The sequence below is a fragment of the Bos grunniens genome, chromosome 5 (genome assembly GCF_055505025.1).
Source record: "Bos grunniens cultivar Pamir isolate PY7600 chromosome 5, Bosgru_T2T1.0, whole genome shotgun sequence".
In the NCBI taxonomy this organism is placed as follows: Eukaryota; Metazoa; Chordata; class Mammalia; order Artiodactyla; family Bovidae; genus Bos; species Bos grunniens.
Genome location: NC_141169.1, coordinates 70,609,117 through 70,626,407, shown reverse-complemented (window position 1 = coordinate 70,626,407; position 17,291 = coordinate 70,609,117).

The window sequence follows — 17,291 nt, the reverse complement described above, 5'->3', positions numbered from 1 at the left end:
ATGATTCCATGTATATGAAATATCCAGAATAAATCTACAGCGACTGAAGGCAAGTTGGTGGTTGTGGGGGCAGAGGGAGGGGGAAGGAGTTGTGGAGAGCATCTGCTTAGCAGGCACCAGGTTTCTTTTGGGGTGATGAAAATGATACCATAATAGTGGTGGTTGTTACACAACGCTGTGGTCATACTAAACTCCATTGAATGATTCACTTTAAAATGTTTAACTTTGTTATGTGAATTTTATCTCAATCAAAAAAATGGAAAAAAAAATGGAAAAAATAAAAATAGAGGAAAAATCCTGTGCTCTGAATTACTCTAGAACTGATTTCTTCACTGAAAAATACCCAGTACTTCTTGAGTTTACTTTTTATTGAAGTATAACACGTGGGCTTTAAGGCATACACATCAGAAGTACACAGCTGAGTGAATTTCTACGTGACACACCACGTGCTAACCACCAGATCAAGAGAGACGTTTCCAGTACCTCACAAGCTTCCTATGCCCCACGGTCATGTCAGTTCCCAAGGTAACCACTCTTCTGACCACCATCACCATAGATTAGTCCATTCTTGACTTTTATATAGATTGAATCATACCACATAAGACCTGGAATTCCTTTTAAAAAAACTACATTGAGATATAATTCACACAGTACAAAATTTATTAAAATATACAATTGCTCTTAGTATATTTACAGAAGGCTGAAGACATTCTTATTCGCTAAATCTTGCCCCTGTCACATACTTAAAAAAAAAGGCGCATAGTAGGTGTTCAATAAACAGTATCTGTTTGCGGTCATAAGGTTTTTTGAACTGGACAAACAATGTTAGGGTCTCCATTTTGCTAGTCAACAACTCTGAGAGGACAAAGAAGTGTGAAGAGTGGTAGAAACCACTCCCCTCTCAGGCTGGGTCCAGAGGCGAGGAGGTGAAAACCACAGAGGTAGGGGCTTTGACTGCCTGTCCTCCTCCTCAGGCTGCATCTGGTCAGGACTGGATTCCACAGGCCGCCATTTATTATCAACAGGGCAGAACTGTATTCATTCTGGGAGACAAGATGAAGGCTGAGGGCCCCTTTTCTTGAGAGATTCCCACACATGTATGAAGGATCACATGTAGTACGGCATGCAGTGGTAGAGGGTTGCACACAGGAGGGGCCGACGAGGCCCTGGACCTCTGTTGTTGCCTGCCCAGCATCAGTCCTCCCGTGTTTGGCAACAGCTCTTCTGTTTTTATTCACAGAATCACCCCTTCCCATTCCCAGTCCACTGCCATTTGATGAGACCGACCGTGATAAACACATGACCCAGGATTGGCCAGTGAGAAATCCCATTCTCCTGGTTTGATTTGTTCGAGATGAACAAGCCGACTGAAAAGATACACAAAGAAATACTGCTAGTGTAGACCCCCAAGGACTACACTAAAAAGATACACAAAGATCTTCCTGACCCAGGAATCAATTCGGGGTCTCCTGCATTGCAGGCAGATTCTTTACTATCTGAGCCACCAGGGAAGCCCTACACAACATGAGAGTTAAATGTTATCTGGGGCAAAATGAGGACTGTAGCCCAGAGACAGCACCTCAGATGGATAGCTCCGAGAGACTGCTCCAAAGAGGCAATGGGGGAAGGTCAGTATATAAGACTTTGGTGAAAGGGGAGCTTAATGCAATCAAGTGCTTATTTTATAAACGATTTTCTCCTAGTTATGAGGAACTGATGTCACCACGAAGAGATTTGGTGATTTTCTAGATATGAAGAGATGAAAGGATTAGATCATGAAATCAACTCCTGAAAATATCTATCTAAAGACCTGTTCTACCAGTTTTCCTCGAGCACAGAGTGCCTCACCTTCCACCCTGAATTCCCCTCAGAGGGTGTTGAAGGTTGGCAGCTGCGGCAGCACAGGGTTCAATCTCCACAGAGGCCGATGGCAAATGCCCTTGTTGTTGTTCAGTCACTGGCAAATGCTCTTGGCAAGTGTCAGTTTGTAGTTGACAAATACATGTCCCAATCTCACCCATTGCTGCTGGGACTTTCTAGAAAGGGGTGCCCTTTGTCCACTGGCTGGATATAAGCCCACAGCAGCTAGGGGCCATCTTATGTGGAGAGATCACTGAGAATGAAGCTGGCATAGAGGAAAGCAAATCCAAGGGATGGCAGTAACTGGTTCCTTATGACATAGAATGAGAACCTGGATCCAGCTGTGCCCTAAAGCTCCAGAAGCCACGTTCTTTACTACATGGAATCGTACACCATTATGCCAACTTTTGGCTCCCCTGGTGGCCAGTGGTAAAGTATCTGCCTGCAGTACAGGAGACTTGTGTTCAATCCCTAGGTCAGGATGATCCCCTGGAGAAGGAAATGGTAACCCATTCCAGTATTCTTGACTGAAGACTCCCATGGGTAGAGGAGCCTGGTGGGCTACAGTCCATGGGGTCACAAAGAGTCTGATGCAAGTTAGTGACTAAGCAATGACAACATGCCAACTTTCACATGGACACAAAGTGACGTGGAGCCATGCAAATGATAAGCATAATAGTACTGCTTATAACTAAAAAGACTGTTGCTGTTCAGTCACTAAGTCATGACTGACACTTTTGTGACCTTCATGGATTGACTGTGCCAGGCTCCTCTGTCCATGGGGTTTCCCTGGTAAGAGTATTAGAGTGGGTTGCCATTTCCTTCTCCAAGGGATCTTCCTGACCCAGGGATCGAACCTACTTCTCCTTCTTTGGTAGCTGGATTCTTTACCACTGAGCTGCTAGGGAGGGAAACCCTGTAAAAGACTGTCAGTTCAGTCACTCAGTGGTGTCTGACTCTTTGAGACCCCATGGACTGCAGCACGCCAAGCTTCCCTGTCCATCACCAACTCCCGGAGCTTACTCAAACTCATGTCCATCAAGTCGGTGATGCCATCCAATCATCTCATCCTCTGTCATCCCCTTCTCCTCCTGCCTTCAGTCTTGCCCAGCATCAGGGTCTTTTCCAGTGAGTCTGTTCTTAGCATCAGGTGGCCAAAGAATTGAAGTTTCAGCTTCAGCATTAATCCTTCCAATGAATATTCAGGACTGATTTCCTTCAGGATGGACTGGTTGGATCTCCTGGCAGTCCAAGGGACTCTCAAGAGTCTTCTTCAACACCACAGTTCAAAACCATCAATTCTTTGGTGCTCAGCTTTCTTTATAGTCCAGCTCTCACATCCATACATGACTACTGGAAAAACCATAGCTTTAACTATATGGACCTTTGCTGGCAAAATAATGTCTCTGATTTTAATATGCTGTCTAGGTTGGTCATAGCTTTTCTTCCAAGGAGCAAGTGTCTTTTAATTTCATGGCTGCAGTAACCTTCTGCAGTGATTTTGAAGCCCAAGAAAATAAAGTCTCTCAGTGTTTCCATTGTTTCCCCGTCTATTTGCCATGAAGTGATGGGACCGGATGCCATGATCTTAGCTTTCTGAATGTTGAGTTTTAAGCCAACCTTTTCACTCTCCTCTTTCACTTTCATCAAGAGGCTCTTTAGTTCTTCTTCACTTTCTGGCATAAGGGCGGTGTCATCTGCATATCTGAGGTTATTGATATTCTCCCCAGCAATCTTGACTTCAGCTTGTGCTTCATCCAGCCCAGCATTTCTCATGATGTACTCTGCATATAAGTTAAATAAGAAAAACAAGCAAATAAGTAAAAGACTGTAAATACCTAAGAAGTCTGGTAACCTAATCAATGACTACTTTATCCCTTGTTCAATCAATGTACTCCAAAACAAAAATAAAAATGAATAAATCAGAAGCTGTGTATCAATGTGAATGGATCTCTTAACTAAATGCTGAGTGGGAAAAAAAAGAAAAGAAAATACACAGTATGAGAACTTGTATATAAAATTAAGAAAGCATACAAAGTAATACTGTATATTATAGTACAAGGGTCAAAAAGTAGCTAGGACACTGACTATCCAAATTCAGATTGGTTTCTTAGGTTAAGTGGGGATTACCTGGGTATTCATTATATTGTTCTTAATATCTTTTTCTTCTCTTAACAATTTATTATGAAAATTTAAACAAAAAATGGAAAGAATTGTCCAGTGAACACTCATACATTTACCACTGATATACTACAATGAATATTTTACCATCACATGTATTTCCCACACATGTGTGTGTGCTAAGTCATCTCAGTTGTGTCCGACTCTTTGTGACCCCATGGACTGTAGCCTACCAGGCTCCTCTGTCCATGAGATTCTCCAGGCAAGAATACTAGAGTGGGTTGCCATGCCTCCTCTAGGGGATCTTTCCAACCTAGGGATTGAACCTGCGTATCTTACGTCTCCTGCATTGGCAAGTGGGTTCTTTACTAGAGCCACCTGAGAAGCCCCATTTCCCCATACTTATATACATATTTTGGCTGCTCCACATGGCTTACAGGATCTCAGTTCCCTGACTAGGGATTGAATCTAGACCAAGGCAGTGAAAGCCTAGAATGCTAACCACTTGGCCCCCAAGAAGCTCTCAGTCTCTCAATATTCTTGATAACTTTTTGTATGTCAGAAATGTTTTGCAATGAAAATTTTTTAAAAAGGGGGAATAAACACCAAGGAAAACATTCACACTTTTAAGAAATTGAATTATAACTAACAGAAAACACTATATTAGTTTCGGGTGTTACAACACAGCGATTTGATATTTTTATACATTATGAAATGATTACCACAAGAAGTCTAATAACCATCTGTCACTGTCCAAAGTTGTTACAATGTTGTTGACTATATTCTGTATGCTATATGGGCTTCCCAGGTGGCATTAGTGGTAAAGAACTTGCCTGCCAATGCAGGAGACGCAAGAGACGCGGGTTCAATCCCTGGGTCAGGAAGATTCCCTGGAGTAGGGAATGGCAGCCTACTCCAATATTCTTGCTTAGAAAATTCCATGGACAGTGGAGCCTGGTGAGTTATAGTCCATGGGGTCTTGAAGAGTGGGACACAACTGAGCTTGCACACACACACACACACACACAATGTTGTGCATTACATTCCCATGACTTATTTATTTAATAATTGAAAGTTTGTATCTCTTATTCCCGTTTACCTATTTCATCTCTTCCCTCCATCCCCTGTCACTCTGGTAACTACCAGTTTGTTCTCTGCATCTATGACTCTGTTTTGTTTTGTTTGTTTTGCTTTCTAGATTCCACAACTAAGTGAGATCATAGGGTATTTGTCTTTCTCTGTCTGACTTATTTCACTTAGCGTAATGGCTTCCAGGTCCATCCACACTTGTCTTGCCTCCAGCGGCAAGATTTCATTCCTTTTTTATGGTTGAGCAATATTTCATTGAATATACATGCTGCATCTTCTTTATCCATTTATCTATTGATAGGTTGCTTCCATATCTTGGCCACTGAAAATAATGCTGCAATAAACATACGCGTGCACATATCTTTTCAACTTAATGTTTTTGTTTTCCTTGGGTAAATACCAAGAAGTGGAGCTGCCGGATCACCTGGTAGCTCTATTTATTTTATTTTATTTTTTGAGGAACCTCAATACTATTTTTCATTGAGGCTGCACCACATTATATTTCCACCCACAGTGGAAGGGCTCCCCTTTTCTCCACATTTCTGCCACTTGTTGTTTCTTGTCTTTTTGATGATAGCCATTCTGACTATCAGAATGATGTGAGAGTGTAAGATAGGAAAACAAACGATCATCTCCGTATATTTCATGAGGAGCTATATTTAAAGATAATTAATTGCTTTTCATGATAGTCAAGCTAAATAGCTACATGGCAGGCCTTGGAGAGCTCAGGCTAAAAAGTATTCCCAATCTCCCTTATTTTACAGACTGAGGGCAGGGGTACTGAGACTCAGGGAGAGGTACTTGCTCCCCAAGTTCAGAAACTAATTGTTAAGGAGACAGAGCTAGTTTCTTCTCTTCTCTCTATTTGTTTGGGCTCCACCCTAGGCCTAGGCAAATTTCTGAAATGTCCAGAGACAAGCAAAGCTGAGTCCCTGCAAGCAGGAACTGCATTCTGGCAGGAAGGGGTGTGGCCCCTAGGCTGGTGCTCAGCATATTGGTCCTGAGCAGCCAGGAGCAATACCTGTTGGGCAATGGGCTGTGGCGAAACCTCAGCCTGTCTGTGTGTAAATACCTGATGGTGTTGAAATGCCTGTTATTAATCGGGTGTAGCTGCCCATGTTCAGGTGCTTTTGTTGTTATTGTTTAGTCACTGTCGTGTCCAGCTCTTTGAGACTCCATGCACTGTAGCCCAGGCTTCCCCAGTGGCTCAGCGGTAAAAAAAAAATAATCCGCTTGCAAAGCTGAAGCCACAGGAGACATGGATTTGATCCTTGGGTCAGGAAGACCCCCCCGTAGGATGACATGCCAGTCCACTCCAGTATTCTTGCCTGGAGAATCCTGTGGACAGAGGAGCCTGGCAGGCTACCGTCCCTATGGTTGCAAAGAGTCAGACATGACTGAAGTCACTGAGCTCACTCGCTCAGACTACAGACCGTCAGGCTTCTCTGCCCATAGAAGTCTTCCCAGGTAAGAAGACTGGAATGGGTAGCCATTTCCTTCTCTAGGAGATCTTCCCAGACCAGGGATCAAACCTGCATCTTCAACATTGACAGGCAGATTCTTTACCACTGAACCATCAGTTAAGATGCTTACTGTCCTACAGAGTCACTCTTAGAAACTCAGGAATGTAGGTCTACATTGCTCATGCACTGGATTGTCCTGGTTTATTCTCCTTGGGAGGTTCCCAGTTGAAGTTTTATTTTTTTGGCCATGCCAAATCTTAGTTCCTCCACCAGGGATCAAACTCATGCCTCCTGTGGTGGAAATGTGGAGTCCTTACCACTGGACTGCCAGGGAATTCTCCCCAGCTGAAATTTTAAGGACTGGAGGCAGGGAGGAAAAGGACCTAGGGATTAGAAAGTTGGTGTTAGTGCCATCTGCTGGCCTGTTTTTCTTTGGATAATTCATCTTCTCTCTCTGGGCTCCTGTCTGCCCTCCTGTCTGTAAAGTGAGGAGGGTGATAAAATGATCTCCAAGTTCTCTTCCAGCTCCAACTTCCCTTGACTTCATCATCTTGCATGATTCTTTGGGAGCATCTTGTGGGTAGGAGGAGAGCTGAGGGAAAAAGAACTTGAGCGTGGACAAATCCCTGAAGGGCAGATATGACTTCTGTGTTAACCAAGGCTGTATTCCTAGCTCTCATTTGTGTCTGGCATACAGTAGGTGCTCAAATACTTTCTTACCAAGGTGGAGCTAGTGATTTGTTAGTTTTGCTGTTGGCGGTAGCTGCTAGACTAGGCTGACATATTGGGTAACTTCATCCGAAGTCTGTTTTCTTTAGAAGACTCCCTGATGCGCAAATCTAAAGTAGCTCACTCTCTTGAACTTTTTCAGCGGAGGTGTAACCCCCAATCTGTGGGGCTGATGGCTGTAAGAACGAGAGGTGCCACTTGAAGTGAGAATTTAGCGCCATCTAGTGTCTGAATTTCAGCTTCAGCGTTGAAGCTGAAACTCCAATACTTTGGCCACCTGGTGCGAAGAACTGACTCGTAGGAAAAGACCCAGATGCTGGGAAAGATTGAAGACAGGAGGAGAAGGGGAAGACAGAGGATAAGATGGTTGGATGGCATCACCGACTCGATGGACATGAGTTTGAGTAAGTTCTGGGAGTTAGTGATGGACAGGAAGGCCTGGCGTGCTGCAGTCCATGGGGTCGCAAAGAGTCAGACATGACAGAACGACTGAACAGACCGAGTGTCTGAATTGGGGATCACAGGAATGATTTCTTTATTTTTCTAGGTATCCTGTTTCATAAAGGAGAGATAAATCCAGTTGTGCCAATTAAAATATACCAAGAAAACCCACTATTTAAAAGACTCCTGAATATATTTACATGTGACATGAAGGTTATTGTAATATGTATACTCTCCCCCTACTTAGAGCCCTCTGAAAACTTAGATAACAATAAAGCGTTTTGTTAACAGGAGTCTTTTGTTAGTAGAAGCTTAGAAAGTCCTTAAGGCTCTATCCTTCCCACATCCAGCTAGTTCAGAAGGGCAGGTACTGACCCTTAAAGCAGCTCAGTCTAGAGCTGACTGCTTAGTTGTTAACATAAGTATCTGAGTTTTATGTCATGCATTAATTAAAACACATTTCTTATCTCACTCAATCCTGGTGATTATCCTAGGGAGTAAGAATGACTGTCTTTGACTAGTTGATCATTCACTGCAGTTGAGAAAGTTTCATTAATTTGCCTATACAGTAATTGTTGGCGAGAGGATTCAGACTCACATTGGTCTGTCTCGAACAACTGTTTTCTGGGTACTAAAGATCATATTCTTTTTGCCAAAAGGATACAATTTACATCCCATAATATCCATAATTTTCTTGGGCTCCAAAATCATTGCAGACAGAAACTGCAGCCATGAAATTAAAAGACACTTGCTCCTTGGAGGGAAAGCTATGACAATCCTAGACAGTGTATTAAAAAGCAGAGACAACACTTTGCCAACAAAGACCCGTATAGTCAAAGATATGGTTTTTCCAGTAGTCCTGTACAGTTGTGAGAGTTGGACCATAAAGAAGGCAGAGCGCCGAAGAAATGATGCTTTCGAACTGTAGTGCCTGAGAAGACACCTGAGAGTCCGTTGGACAGCAAGGAGATCAAACCAGTCAATCCTAAAGGAAATCAACCCTGAATATTCACTGGAAGGATGGATACTGAAGCAGAAGCTCCAATACTTTGGCCACCTGACACGAAGAGCCGACTCATGGAAAAGACCCTGATGCTGGGAAAGATTGAGGGCAGGAGGAGAAGGGGACGACAGAGGATGAGATGGTTAGATAGCATCACTGACTCAATGGATATGAATCTGAGCAAACACCTGGATATAGTGAGGGACAGGCGAGCCTGGTGTGTTGCAGTCCAGAGGGTCACAAAGAGTCGGACGTGACTTTGCAACTGAAAAACAACAACAATGTCCAAGGATACAACTGTACATACTTGTACGGTGTATATAATACTGATGGTTAGAAATTGGGTTCTGGAGCCAGATTACCTGAGTTTAGATCCTTTGGATATAGAGAAAGATACTGATGGGCTCCAAGCCTCCATTTCCCATTATAAATGGGGATGATGCTAAGAATACTTACTTCACAGGGTTGTGTGAACCTTAACAGAGTCATTACATCTCAGGTGCTGAGAACAGTGCCCTTTACACAAAAAGGTGCTCCGTAAATATTACTTCAAAACTGACTGTAAGGCAGGGAGTTGAAAATATCAGTTCAGTTCAGTTCAGTTGCTCAGTCTTGTCCAACTCTTTGCAACCCCATGGGCTATAGCATGTCAAGTCTCCCTGTCCATCACCAACTCCTGGAGTTTACTCAAACTCATGTCCATTGAGTTGGTGGTGCCATCCAACCATCTCATCCTCTGTCATCCTCTTCTCCTCCTGCCCTCAATCTTTCCTAGCATCAGGGTCTTTTCAAATGAGTCAGCTCTTCGTATTAGGTGGCCAATGTAGTGGAGTTTCAGCTTCAACATCAGTCCTTCCAATGAACATTCAGGACTGATTTCCTTTAGGATGGACTGGTTGGATCTCCTGGCAGTCCAAGGGACTCTCAAGAGTGTTCTCCAACACCACAGTTCAAGAAGCATCAATTCTTTGGTGCTCAGCTTTCTTTATAGTCCAACTGTCACATCCATACATGACTACTGAAAAAACCATAGCCTTGACTAGATGGACCTTTGTTGGCAAAGTAACATCTCTGCTTTTCAATATGCTGTCTAGGTTGGTCATAAATTTCCCTCTAAGGAGCAAGCGTCTTTTAATTTCATGGCTGCAATCACCATCTGCAGTGATTTTGGAGCCCAAGAAAATAAAGTCTCTCACTGTTTCCACTGTTTCTCCATCTGTTTGCCATGAAGTGATGGGACCAGATGCCATGATCTTAGTTTTCTGAATGTTGAGCTTTAAGCCAACTTTTTCACTCTCCTCTTTCACTTTCATCAAGATGCTCTTTAGTTCCTCTTCACTTTCTGCCATAAGGGTGGTATCATCTGAAAATATAAGTCTTATGAAATGAACTGACTTGTAGTTGGACAGCAAAATGCACATTGAGAATTTTGAGTCTGAGCATCTCCAGGTGGCCCTGTGTACTAAGACCCTTGAAAGTCCCATCATTCACTCACATCTGCTTCTATATCCATTTAGGACCCTTGTTTGGCTCTCAAAGGTATTTGGGATTTTGATCCTTGCTGTGTATGAGATGAAGTAATGGAAGGAAACTGTCACCCTCAGAAATGGAAACTTTGGACTCTTTGTAAATCTCTTTTAAGGTCTGCAACCTCATGTTGGAGATCTTTAGGTTCTCTTGTCATGCAGTATGGTTTCTCCTGCCAAGAAAAAGGGCTCTGCTAGCCAAGAACTAGGCCCAGCTCTAGCTTTACCTTCCTTACCTCTTTCCACAGATGTCTACTTTTCTCCTGTCCCTCCCAGGGAGGAACCAACTCCCAGAGGTCAGAAGGGGTGCTAGAAAAAGTGAGTGAGATTCGTAAGAGAAACACCACCTAGAATCCCAGGGACTCCTAGAATCCCTGGAGTCACTCTGCAGAGAAAGTCTGTTCTGTGAGGTGTCAAAGCAAGAGTCTTGAAAAACTACACGCAGACCAAAAGGGCAATTTCCCTCCACTGCCAGAAGGGGGCAGTGTAGTGCAGAGCCCCGAGAGGAGATAACCCTCGGCACCTCCTGGAGCCGAGGGTTCTAGTTCAAACTCTGCTTGGCAGTAGCAGTGATCTGCACAATAAGCTTGGCCCCATTTTCCCTGATGTTCAGCTTTAAGGTTCTGCTGTTCTATTAGGAGACAACGGGATGAACTAGCCAAGAACTCCAAGTTGGCTTATGTAAGTAAGAAACCGGAAATGGGGGAGGGGGAATGGGGGAGGGGTGATAATGGGCTGGTGGTGTGCACAGCTGAGAAGTTTCTTTTGTGGGGGATTCAAAACCTCTCTATGGGGCTTCCCAGTAAAGAATCCACCTGCCAGTGCAGGAGACCCAAGAGACAAGGGTTTGATCCCTCAGTTGGGAAGATCCCCTGGAGAAGGAAGTGGCAACTCACTCCTGTATTCTCACCTGGAAATTCCATGGGCAGTGGAGCCTGTGTGTCTGCAGTCTATGGGGCCCCAAAGAGTCGGACATGACTGAGCAACTGAGCATGCATGAAAACCTCTCTACTGAATGCAACAGGTGGAAAAAGCCTTAAAACTGCTCTTTTAGGATCACATGCTTAGGTTGGGCGGCCCTGTCAAACCACCCCAAGGAGTCTGGAATGGAGCATCATACCCTGCTCCTGTCCTTGTTGGTGCCAAAGCTTAATCCCCAAAAAAAACATTTACAGTTACAAACAGCACTCACTGGTGGTTTGCCCATCTCTGCATTGTGTAATAGCCAGAGCCTATTTTTTTCTTGATGGAAATTCCTTCCAGAAATAATGGCTGATGTACAGCCTGCAGTGGCCTCAGGGTGCCCCTTGGCAGAGGTTAAAAAGTGAAGTCAGTAGGCAAAACCCTTTCTGGCTCAGCAGCTCCATGCAGTTGCCTTGGTTGCTAGGATTTAGAAGCCCCATGAGAGGCCTGGGAGACCCTGATGATTTGGGGCAGGGACTTTTTCCATTGAAGTCATTTGATTGGTGCCCTCAGAAGTCAGAGACAATGAAGTTGTATCTTAAGACAGCACCAAGGGAGAGCTTGTCATTAGAAGCCTGTGTGCATGCTAAGTTGCTACAGTCATGTCTGACTCTTTGTGATCCTATGGATTGTAGCCTGCCAAGCTCCTCTGTTCATGGGATTGTCCTGGCAAGAATACTGGAGTGGGTTGCCATTTCCTTCTCGAGAGGATCTTCTCCAGAGGATCAAACCCGCGTCTCTTATATTTTCTGCATTAGCGGGTGGATTCTTTACTACTAGCTCCACCTGTTATGCATCTCTGCTGCTGCTGCTGCTGCTGCTGCTAAGTCACTTCAGTTGTGTCCAACTCTGTGCAACCCCATAGACGGCAGCCCACCAGGCTCCGCCGTCCCTGGGATTCTCCAGGCAAGAACATTGGAGTGGGTTGCCATTTCCTTCTCCAATGCATGAAAGTGAAAAGTGAAAGTGAAGTCGCTCAGCCGTGTCCGACTCTTCATGACCCCATGGACTGCAGCCCACCAGGCTCCTCCGTCCATGGGATTTTCCAGGCAAGAGTACTGGAGTGGGTTCCATTGCCTTCTCCGTTATGCATCTCTATTGGTCTCTAATTCTGCCAGACTCACTAAAAAGCCAGCTGCAAAAGTGTAAACTCTGGGCAGGGTGCCTTGTTCAGAAGCCTCTTACCAAGCTTCCCATCTCCCAGCCTGTTCCTACATCCATTGGCTGTGGACCTCTTGCTTCACTTCCTGTTATTACCCTTGCATTTCTTGGAGGAGGCAGGATAGCCTAGGGGCTAGGAGGAACACAGGCTCTGGACCTCAGCTGTCTGGGTGTGTGACTCAGGGCAAGTTCCTTAACTCCTCATTGTCTTGGCTCCTCACCTGTAAAATGGGGGTGATTTTAATAGTACCTGCCTCACAGAGTATGTGTGAGGATGAAAGTACTTAGCACTTACACTATGAGGATGAAAGCACTTAGCACCTATACTACTAGTACTTAGTATAGGTAGGCACTTGGTAAAGATTTATTGAATATATACATTCAGGTCTACATTGCAGAGACTTGTGGATGCAGAGGAAAAAATCCCGGAAGAAAACGTATTTAAAAATCACTGTCTCTACTTGAGGTGGATAGAGGGACTGGATTTGCCCACCTGTCTGAAACAACTAGATACTAATACACAATAAGCTTACTAAATGTTTGCTGTCATTATTGTTTTCACGCTTCAAATCCCTGCTCACAAGTGTGTGAAGCCTGTTATAACTATTAGCCTCATGTTACTGCCAAGGAAATTGAGGCTCAGAGAGGTTCCATGACTTGACCGAGGTCACTTAGCTAGTCAGTCAGGGGAAGAATCAAGAGCTGAACATTCTAGAAGCTGTGTTCTGGACCATGCTATTATGTCTGGGCATGCAGCCACATGTTTGGTTAAATCTGCTTAATGAATGACCCCAGCCACCTGGAATGAGACCGTCTCCATCCTCCCCCTTCCTCTCTTTTATCTTCAGCCTCTTCCTCCTTGGGTCTGCCCAGGCAAGTCTTGAACACGTTCCTGTCTCTCCTATTCAGAAAGAAAAGAACAGAAAAGAAAACCTCCGGTGCTTATCCTGCCTCTTGCCTTCACCCACAGGCCACCTTCTCGGAGTCACCTGTGCTTGTCTCCTTAACTTCTCTCAGTCCAGCGATCTGAATTCCCCTCTGTGTGGTCACATGGTTCCTGTGGAAGTCACCAGTGGTTTCCTAGATCTTCCTGTTCTCATTTCCCTTGATCTGTGTTCACTAGAAGTGCCTGCTCCCTTCCTTGCTGTCCACGTTACCTCACACTTCTGGTTTTCTTCTTACTTTCTTGGCCACCCCCTCCTGGGATATGTGCCATCTTAATCAGACCTAAGGGCTTGATCATGGGCAATCCTTTCTCCTTGCTCTATCTTCTCTTCCTGGGTGATGACCTCTGTTCCTGGGCTTAACATACCACCTCCATAGGCTGAGGACACGAGAGTTTCATCTCCAGCCTTGAACTCTCTCCTGAGTTCTGAGCCAGCTCTGGGTAAGGGCACGCTTGGTGTTTTAAGACCTCGCAGCAGACTGTCTTTGGAACCCAGTTTCTATTTGGGGAGATGAGACAAGCTGTTCTCTCTTCTGGTTCTCAGCCATTCACAAACTCTCAGCCCAGAGCTTGGAATCTTTGAGGTGCAGAGATCATCAGAGGTCATTTACACTTTTGCTGAAGAAACTGATCATCCAGGGTTGAGATAGCAAGCATCCAGGGGTGACAGTGCCCCTGGCAGCATCCGTGATGTGCCGTTTTTACATGAACTTTGCTTCCCTCTTGTCTGAATGTTTCCAGTGACTGGGTCTCTAGCCTTTCAGATGCACCAGTGAGCCAACTGTCTCTCCAACCCAGGGAAGAGATTGCAGCCAAGATCCATGAAAGGTTCAAGCTTACTGAATTCGTTGTGCCCCAAACGATCTACTCCTTTGAAACTCTCTCCTCCTCCAGTGAGCCGTAACAGAGTAAAGGTTTCTTCAGCTCCCTGGTTTCTCATGTCAGAAACATGAATCTTATACTTCCCGTCTTCCCCACTCTCTCATCCAGTCACCACATCTCCCTGATACGTCTTTCTAAACATTTCTCGAGAACGTTTCCTGCTCCCCACTGCCACGACTAAGGTCCAAATCTGAAAAATAGTGCATATATCCCAGTATTTGTGGTTTATCTCTCTTCCCTTCTTCCCATCCTTCCTTACTTCCATGATGGTTTCTCTTTCCCACTCGTTGTCCTTCTCCACCCACTTCCACCAGCACACCCTCTCTTCTCCTCATACAAGACTCTCTTTTTTCTTTATCATCACTATTTCTCAGTCTGTAGTGTTTAAGCACATGGTCTTAAAAAGTGCCTGGCTGGGGCTTCCTGGTAGTCCAGTGGTTAAGAATACACCATGCAATGCACTAGTTCGATCCTTGGTCCAGGAAGATCCTACATGGCACAGGGCAACTAAGCCCATGCGCCACAACTACTGAGCCTGGGAGCCCCAACTAATGAAGACACATGCCCTAGAGCCCATGCTCCGCAACAAGAGAAACCTCTGCAGTGAGAAGCCTGCACACTGCCATTGGAGAGTAGACCCCCTCGCTGCACCACAACTAGAGCAAAAGTCCGCGAAGCAATGAAGACCCAGCACAGCTGCAAAAGGAAAATTTTCTTTTAAAAAGTGCCTGGCTGACTCGAGGGCTCCCTTGTGAGACTGTTTCCTATTAAGGCCAGGACGCCCCCAGCCCAGCCCCAGCCCCCAGCTCTCATTTCTGTCCTGCCCACCTACTCTGCCCGGTCCCTCTCTCTCCATCAGCCTCAGCTCTGGCTAAGTGCAAGGAGGGCTCCCTTTAGCAGGTGTGCCCCTGGTGACCCGCCTGGCTGCTAAAAACACGGCTCTTACTGCCAGGCGAGAGCTCTCCGCGTGGCAGAATGTTTATGGAACTTATCCTCAGAAAGATCTGATCTGGCACCTGGCAGTTTTAAACCACCAGGAGGGATCCCCAAAAACAACTTTTTTTTTTTTTTTTCACTTTCTCCAAGGAGCATTCTCAAAAGCAAAGGCAAATGACATTGTTTATGGAGAAAAAAGAAAACCACACGAAACCACCACCAACACTGGGTAATTATAGAGGGTGAGCGAGGCTCTGTCAGCGATGGTGAAAGAAGGCTGTCTTTTTTTTTTTTTTCCTTTAGTACTTTTCACGTTAGAGGCAAAAGAGCCACGCTCTGCTACATTCCTGTGGACGGTCCCATCTTTTACCAGGATGGATCTGGTCAGGGCAAAATCTTTTGGTTCTGAGTAAGGGTGGAACGCATAATACGTGTTTTTTGGGAAGATCATAAATTCCTTGGCCCTGTCTGGGCTCTGGGGCTCTGGGGAGTGGTGATTCTGAAGCTCCTGGTTCAGTTTCTGCACCATCTGGCTCTGGTCTGATGGAGGTTCAGTGACCCTTGGCTTCTGGGTAATAAAGCTCAGTGTTTATACTTCTCCCCTCTGCGAGAGCTTCAGCTACCTGCTGACCTGCCAGGTCACGTATCTTAGATGTTAGCAGTGGAGAGTTAGGGATGGGAAAGCAGGCAGGCAGGGACACTTTTAGAGAACATGCACAGAGGGGCTTTATATTGCTTCCCCACAGCTGCTCTAATGAATGATGGCACACGTAGTGCCTGAAAACAATACCGGTGTCTTCTTTCAAGGCGCTGGAAATTGGAGTGTGAAATTGGTTTCCCTGGGTTGCAATCAAGGTATCAGCAGGACTGTGTCCCTTCTGGAGGAGCCTCTGTTTCCTCGCCATTTCCAGCTCATAGAAGCTCATGGCCCTGCCATCTGTCTTCAAAGCCAACAATGTAGCATCTTCGAATGTATGTAGCATCATTCTGACACCCTGCTTCATCACAGCCTCTCTGACTCTTTTAAGGACCCCTGTAATTACATTGGATTCACTGAGATGATCCAGTAAACTCCCCATCTCAAGATCTTGAACCTGATCACCTCTGCAAAGTCCTTTTTGCCACACTGGGTAGCACATTCACAGGCCTCAGGGATCAAGATGTGGGGATCTTTGGGGGGACCATTATTCTGTCACAGGCCTCTCAGAAAGGCAGTTGCCTTAAGTCATGTGGAGAGACCCAGAGGACAGAGGGGACTCGCTTTGAGTCAGAGAACCTGTCATTGACTGAGATGTGACTCAAATCCTAGTTAGGACTCCGGTCTTACCACAGTATTCTGATTTTAAGAGTGAACTTTTGAGGGTAGATGGGGAATCCTTGCCATGCAGATCTTAGCCTTCTTAAAGAGGAAGCAATGAGACAGTTCAGATGGCGTTGGAAGGATTGGTTAAAAAATTATATGTTGGGTATCACTTTGTGCAACGATTATGGTAAATGATGAAAGGCCCAGCTTCACAAAATCATTTGCAAAGCCCCATGCAGTAGGGATAACTATTAGCTCCACACTACAGTGAAGAAGACTGAGGCGTGGGGGACTTTAAATATATTCAAAAAAGCAGTGAAGCTAGGATGCGCTATCAGGTCTGCTGACTTCAAAACCCATGTTCTTAGGACTCCCCTTGGGTGGTCTAGTAGCTAAGACTCCATTCTCCCAACGCAAGGGGCTAGGGTTTGATCCCTGGGCAGGGAGCTAGATACCACACGTCACAACAAAGGATCCCACTTGCCACAATTAAGACCAGGAACAACTAAATAAATAAATATTGAAAAAAAAGTTCAAAAATGGTCCTCCTGTACTCGCTGCCTTTCCTCCGTCTTCTGCTTGGCATTTATCACCTATACATATTGTGCTACTGTACTGGTCTCTCCCACTGGAATGTAAGCTTCCTAAAGAGAGGGGGCATTTTCAGTTTCTTTTTTTGGTTCAGGATTTCACTGCTGTGTGATCAGCTTCTGGCATTCAGTAGGCATGCATGCACGCGTATTAAATAAATGAATATGTGGAGCTGGATGTTATATTCAAAATATGTCATTATTAGAAAGTAAAGGCGTGGTCCACTTGGGATGGATGTTTGTTATAAATTATCAGTACAGTCTCATGGGGGCATTTG